Below are 6,580 nucleotides of genomic sequence, written 5' to 3'. Positions count from 1 at the left end.
TAACCCATGTAATGTTTTTGTATTTTTTTCTTTTAGATGAACCAAATAACATTGCTATATTTAATTACACACCATTTTACCAAGTCACAGTTACCAGAATAATATAGATTAATATACAGTGCTGACCACCTGTCATAAAAATGAGAAAATGTTTTGGAAAACTTTCAAAAACTTTCAAAAATGTTATTGTTATTTATTTGGTACATAACAAGCATAACATTTGACCACTAAAACATTGTTTTTGTTCCGGAATGCAAGTAAATAACTATACTTTGACATACTTATCAAGAAATAATAATGTGCTTCACTATTTTTGGGTATTTTCTTTAGAAAACAGTCAATTTCTAACATTCATGGATAAAAGTAACAAATATGTTTTAGCATTAAAGTATAATTTCATTAAAGAGCTTGTAAATACTACTTTCTGATGGAATTTAAATATATATATATTAGCACTTTAATATTTATTATATTAGTATTTATTTTATTTTAGAATGTATCCTTACTTTTTATATACTGTGAATATTATTTAATTGCACTTAACTTCTGTATCTGTGGCTTATTGACACTGTTGAATCTGTCCGTTTCCTGTTCATTGCTCAACTTTTGAGAAAAAATATTCGCAAATATTCGCATATCCACCAGATTCAGCTTCCTAAATATGAATTATAGTCATTGTATCTTGTAAATGACTGGATTAAAGTAAATATTGGATTTGCACCTACACAGTGGTGCAAATAAGGAGTTAATGTGATACTGCTAATACTACTGTTTTTAATGGCAGCAAATAATCACACCTGGGTCAAAAAATGACCTTGTCTGGTTTGAGTGTTTATAAAGTATAAATTATCACCCACCTCTGTGTTTCAACTTTTTTACTCAACTTTATTCCAACTCATTACCTGACATAACCTGTGCTATTCCTGCTAAAAGACGTCAGTGACCGTCTGCTGAGGAAAAGGCCTGCCGGGAAATGCTTGTGAATCATATTTGAATAAACATCTTGAACATCAGTGTCAAACATACAGCTGCTCCCTCAGCTTTTTCCTCCAGGAAAGATGAATCACACTGCAACGGATGTTTGACCAGTGTTTGCAGTGATTGTCTTCAATGGAAAAAAGAGCACATGCTTCAATCTGTAAGTGCTTATTAACTGTGTTGTTAATAAGCATGTTGCTCATGCAATGCTGTGCCCCGTCCCAACCAGTAGGTGTCACTGCTGACCAATAACAAAACACAACATCCATGCAAAAGGGAAAAATTGGCATTGTTGGTGGTGCCTCTTTACTCTTATTCTGAACTATTTAAAAGTTAATAAAAAAAAGTCATTATTCATGTTCAATCCTTTTAATTTTTTAATTGCAATTTCCTTTAATTTTTGTATTTATTTTTTAGATATATACCAAATAACATTGCCATGTATATTTAATTACACATACTGTTACCAAGTCACAGTTAACAGAATGTTAATATATACTTCACAATAAATCATAATTATCGGCATGTCATGAATGGTATGAATGTTTAGCCATTGTGTTTGGGGTCTGGTTTGATAACTCTGCAGTCGTTGAGGTTACCCACAAGATGGCAGCAATGCACCAGTGATTAAAGCCGGATGAATTGCATTTGTTTTCCCATGTTACAACGCTATAGAACAAGACAGGAACAACAAGAGAGTCCTATTGTCCTCCTGATTTAATAGATGACAACAAAACGTTCTTAATAATGTGATAAGGCTTGTTTAAAAATTGAACAGAAATCAGCATTAAAATAAAAAACAATGGCTCTTATTGTCTGGCAAATTTAATCTCAGGTCATTTAGTCATCCCCAAGAATGACTGAAAGCTGTTGGCTCTATGTGCCTTGAGACATTATGACTACAAATTATTATATTAAAGCATCCTATTATAATCATTATTATGAATTCCAACATTGTTGTATGTCTTTGTTTTCATCTCTCCTCTCCATCACATGGACTATTGCTGAGTTTGTCTGAAACTCATGGATAAATAGGATAAAGATATTAGCTGTCCACAGTAAACTACTTTAATCTGGTAAGTTTTTTATCTGTTAACGCACCCTTTACTTACTAAGGGATTTATTTGCGAGTGCGAAAAACAGCACACAAAGCCGTTGAGCTGCAAAGTTCACAATCTTGTTGTTTTGTGGTAGAGCAGGTTGTTATTTTTCTCTCCTTTCACACTGGTATCTTGGTAGAAATGTGAAAAACAAAGTCTAATGAGATTTATATATGGGGAAATGCTGTTAGGAATAGGAAATCAAGAGTTCCTTAATAAACAGAGGATAAGACAGAATAAATATTAAATATGACTGATAGGCTTTTAAAGGATAAATGACTGTCAGTGAATGCAGGTCTGTTGTGAGTTGCATAATATGATGCAATAAAGTCATAAAATAAAATAGCTGGTGTTCCGTTTTGTTTTGTTTTAAAAGACAACACTTTTCATATTACACCGCTCTGGATTACTGTGATATCATTAGGGTTTGAGCACAAGGTGCGTAGAACCCTAACCCTAACAGATCAGTGCAATTCGTTTTAAAAGAATTCCATATCTTTAAGTTCAAAGCACTAACTTGTCAAAATAACACTCAAAAAATACCAGTCAACCATAAAGTTAATAACAAAAGTTTTACTTGATATAAAGAAGGCAATAAATACAAGTTTTCAATGTCTAACATTACAGGCTGAAAGTAGCAGTGTCTGTATTTTAGTGTGGTGATGCATCACATGTACAGTGTTTTGTCATGTGTGGTTGTGAGTCAGTGGGGACAGGAGGGGTTAAAGTCCATTTAAAAAATCTCGGTGACCATGTCCTGTTGGGCAGAGTGACGTAGCAGCCATTGAGGCATGTGTACAGTTTGGCAAGGTCCAACATCTAACAAAAAAAAAAAAAATTAATAAGAGTCAGCACACTTTAGTATTACGTAAATATGGATAAAACATCAAATACCATCTGAAAGAACATACCCGAAGACATCCCGTGGAAAAGGTCGGTTCATCTTGGGTGAAGTCCTCGTCGTAGAAGAGTCGGTTCATCTTGGGCTAGGTCATCACCACAGCCATCCAGGATGGGACTTCTCCAGGTCGAGGTGTCTAACATGGAGTCCTCTGATCCAGGAATGTGCTGCAGCCTTCATCTCTTCAAAACAAGGAAGAATTTGATAAGTCACAAGAAGAAAAAACAAATGACAAATCTTCAGGTAGCTCACCTGGTCAAGTGTGACAGGTCCTCACATCCAGTCAGAGCTCACCGATGGATGCCCTCCCTAACCTATACCTGCCTTTCCTGTCCTACACTGACAGTTACAATCTTTGCCAGCCATTTGGGATGATGCTAACCCCAATGTCTTGGTTGGCTGCATGAAAAAATGTAAATCTCCCAGTTGCCCAGACAAACAGTTCCTTCTGCTTCTGTAGCCTCGCCACAAAAAGTTCCTCTGCTGAAACCCTCATTTTGCTAAGCATGAAATCAATTCCACTTTCCTGTCCTCAGATCTCATTTTCTCTCCCTGCAGCCTTTCAACAGCAATTGCTGTTGTAACATCTGCAAGAGGCAGCAGTTTCACAATTCAGAGCTTCTCGTGTGTTTAGCAAGATGTGGCACCAGAGTATTGACAAAGCAGACACCTGAAAATGCTTGACCCCAATTTAAACAAATGCTTCACCAGCTACAAGTGATGTGATGTGATTTACACTACAAACCTGTCCATTTCAATCCTTTATTTCGGAGGAAGATACATGCATATCATGACAGGCTGAGTCACAAAATCAGATGGATCCTTATCTGATTTTGGAAACTGCACAGCCATGGTATGCCACTCAGTCAGGATCTGTGGCCAGATTTCCTCACACACAGAGAAGAAGGGGAAGGACAAAATGCCTTACCATGTTACGAGTCGACTCAATTTACCTTGTTCTCTGTTGTGTGAAGAAGACCCAGCTCATAAAATCTTGACTGATTTAAAAATTGAGCAATTAAATAACTCAAACATCGATGCTGTTGGGTCATGCAGAGAGCTTGCGATCTTTTGCATGGTTTCCCAAACATTTAGAGGTCAGGTTACTGACCCCAAGAATGTCAAATTCAATGATATTTTTTGTCCTAAACTGATGAACCATTTGGGTAAATTAGATCAAGCATTTAAAAGGTGTTTACATTGTTAGTAGTCTAATGACACTTCTTACCCAACACATGAAGATGCAGTGAATCAGGATACGGCTACCTTTAGCAGATGCAACAGCAGCAGTGGGTGGTGGAAGGCTGCAGGGAGAAAAAAATTGATATGGAGACAAGTTGGAGGAATCATTTAATGCATAGCTCAACGAGAGTTAAAGCAGAGAGAAACTTTAGGGCAAGTCTACAAAAACCAGAGGAGGAACTTCGCCAACACATCTAAGAGATAGCAGTTTCTCATGCAACCAACCAAGACATTGGGATTAAGCATCTTCCTAATGACTCTACAAGCTGCCTAAATTGTGAAATTTGAAAGAAGGTCATGGGTAATAACGGACTACAGACACTTGTTCGCTGAAATAGCTAGTGTATGGTGAGGTGTCAACCCTATGCTCTATCAAAAATCCCACTGTGGGCAAGCCATAAAGTCCTACCATTTCAACCAGCTGCCAGCTTCGCAAATAAAAGGCAACAGACCACTTGCGTTTACACGTTTACATGATCACTGTTAACTACAAAGCACCAGACACCAAGTAAATCCAACAAACAAATTAAATAACGAAAAATAAATTAAAAAGCTGCAGCTGCTCACTCTCTACCCTCTGCTACAAGAGGGTACTTGCACAACAATCTTTAACATGAAGCCAACTTCTGTCTGAATTCAGCCCACAGAATAAAGGTTTTATTTCATGTCGTCGTATCGAAAGATAAAAAGTTTGAACATTTGGCACAACTTTCACTTAAATAATCCGAGTTGTCTCTCTGCCAGGTTTGTGTCCTCCTAAAGAAAAGAAACGCGCTCTAATCCTGCAACCTACAATCTCATTTATGAAAGAAACTATGCAGGATAGCCCTGCATCCCTAAGGCGAATAACGCATAGTTTTGCAGGGGAAGATAAAAATCCCCTGCTGGGAGGCCTCCCAACATACCGCGCAAAAAGACTATGAACACAAAAAGGTTCAACTCCTTTAGAGGGAAATAAACTTGGCAGAGTGAGACAAGTCGGCATTAATATTGAATTTGATTTCAGTTAGCGACTACAAAGGCTGATGGCAGTGTGTTAAGTTTAAGACTTAAATGGATATCAAAAGTGTGCCAACAAATGCCATATTACAAACTATATCATAACATTATCAATGGGCTGAATAACACCTACAATCTAATGTGACTACACTTGCATATTAATCAAAAGTTTTGCTTCATAATCAAATCAGGAACCAGTTATCTTATCAAAGCAATTACCTGTTGAGAATAAATGAACACCTGGTATAGCTCATCATAATCAATTACTACATTTTTACAGCACTTTGAAAGAACTTTAGACAAGCTACAGTAAACTTTGATGCATTTACTACATGATTCATCAGCTTCCACGTTTGTCAACAATCCAAGTTGCAACTATGATAACTGACCAAAATTAAATTAAAGCCATTTCAAAATAAGGTACCAAAATTTCCTGCAGAAATCAGACGCCTCAAGACTAATCAACTTTAAAATCATCTATTTAAGTCGAGACTAAAAAAGTGACTGAATCCGACACAGGACAGACAGACGGATACCAGACACACAAGACAGAGAGCAAGAGAGACAGACAGACACAGAGACAGCAAGAGACGGACCGAGAGAGACAGAAAGACAGAGACACAGGACAGATAGAAAGACAGCGACACCAGACAGACCAGACACAAGACAGGCGGAGATCAGACACGATACAGACAGAGACCAGATACACAAGACAGGCAGAAAGACACACAGGACAGACCAGCGAGAGAGAGACAGACAAGAGAGAGACAGTGACACATGCCATGATGGCAGTCTTGGCATGCGTCAGTGTGTAAATAAAGGCCTTTGCACTCAATAACGCAAAACAAGAAATTATTGTAATGCCATGGTGTCAGGCATTGTAAATATTTAGATACAAATTAAGTTATAAATTGAGTGGACACGATTTACCCACAAAGATCATGTGGCAAAGGCCTTTAATACTTACCTGAAAGGTAAACATTTATTTTATTTTACCTGTTTTTGAAAGAATTTGAATTTGCTTGTTGGGTAATTGGTGTGCATCTTGCCAGTCTTGCAGCATAAATTGTGTTCACCTTTCTGGTGCAGTAAAGTCAATTGGAGTGTTAGTCTTGGTCCAAAGGTCAGATAAACGTCACTCCCAGTCAGTCAGTGTACACACACACACACACTCCCAGTCAGTGTACACACACACACACACACTCCCAGTCAGTCAGTGTACACACACACACACTCCCAGTCAGTCAGTGTACACACACACACACTCCCAGTCAGTCAGTGTACACACACACACACTCCCAGTCAGTCAGTGTACACACACACACACACTCCCAGTCAGTCAGTGTACACACACACACAC

At 37.8% G+C, this 6,580-nt stretch overlaps 1 long non-coding RNA gene across 1 annotated transcript; it reads right to left on the bottom strand.

Moving 5' to 3' along the window:
* Positions 1-2,210: 2,210 nt before the first annotated feature.
* Positions 2,211-6,386, bottom strand: LOC131446437 (uncharacterized). Its single transcript, XR_009233919.1, has 3 exons — positions 3,232-6,386; positions 2,990-3,161; positions 2,211-2,897 (listed from the first exon to the last, which is right to left on the bottom strand). It is a non-coding gene; the product is annotated as an uncharacterized LOC131446437 (long non-coding RNA).
* Between the last annotated feature and the right edge of the window lie 194 nt (positions 6,387-6,580).

The sequence above is a fragment of the Solea solea genome, chromosome 19 (genome assembly GCF_958295425.1).
Source record: "Solea solea chromosome 19, fSolSol10.1, whole genome shotgun sequence".
Taxonomy (NCBI): Eukaryota; Metazoa; Chordata; class Actinopteri; order Pleuronectiformes; family Soleidae; genus Solea; species Solea solea.
This window is presented reverse-complemented; position numbering and strand designations above follow the sequence as displayed.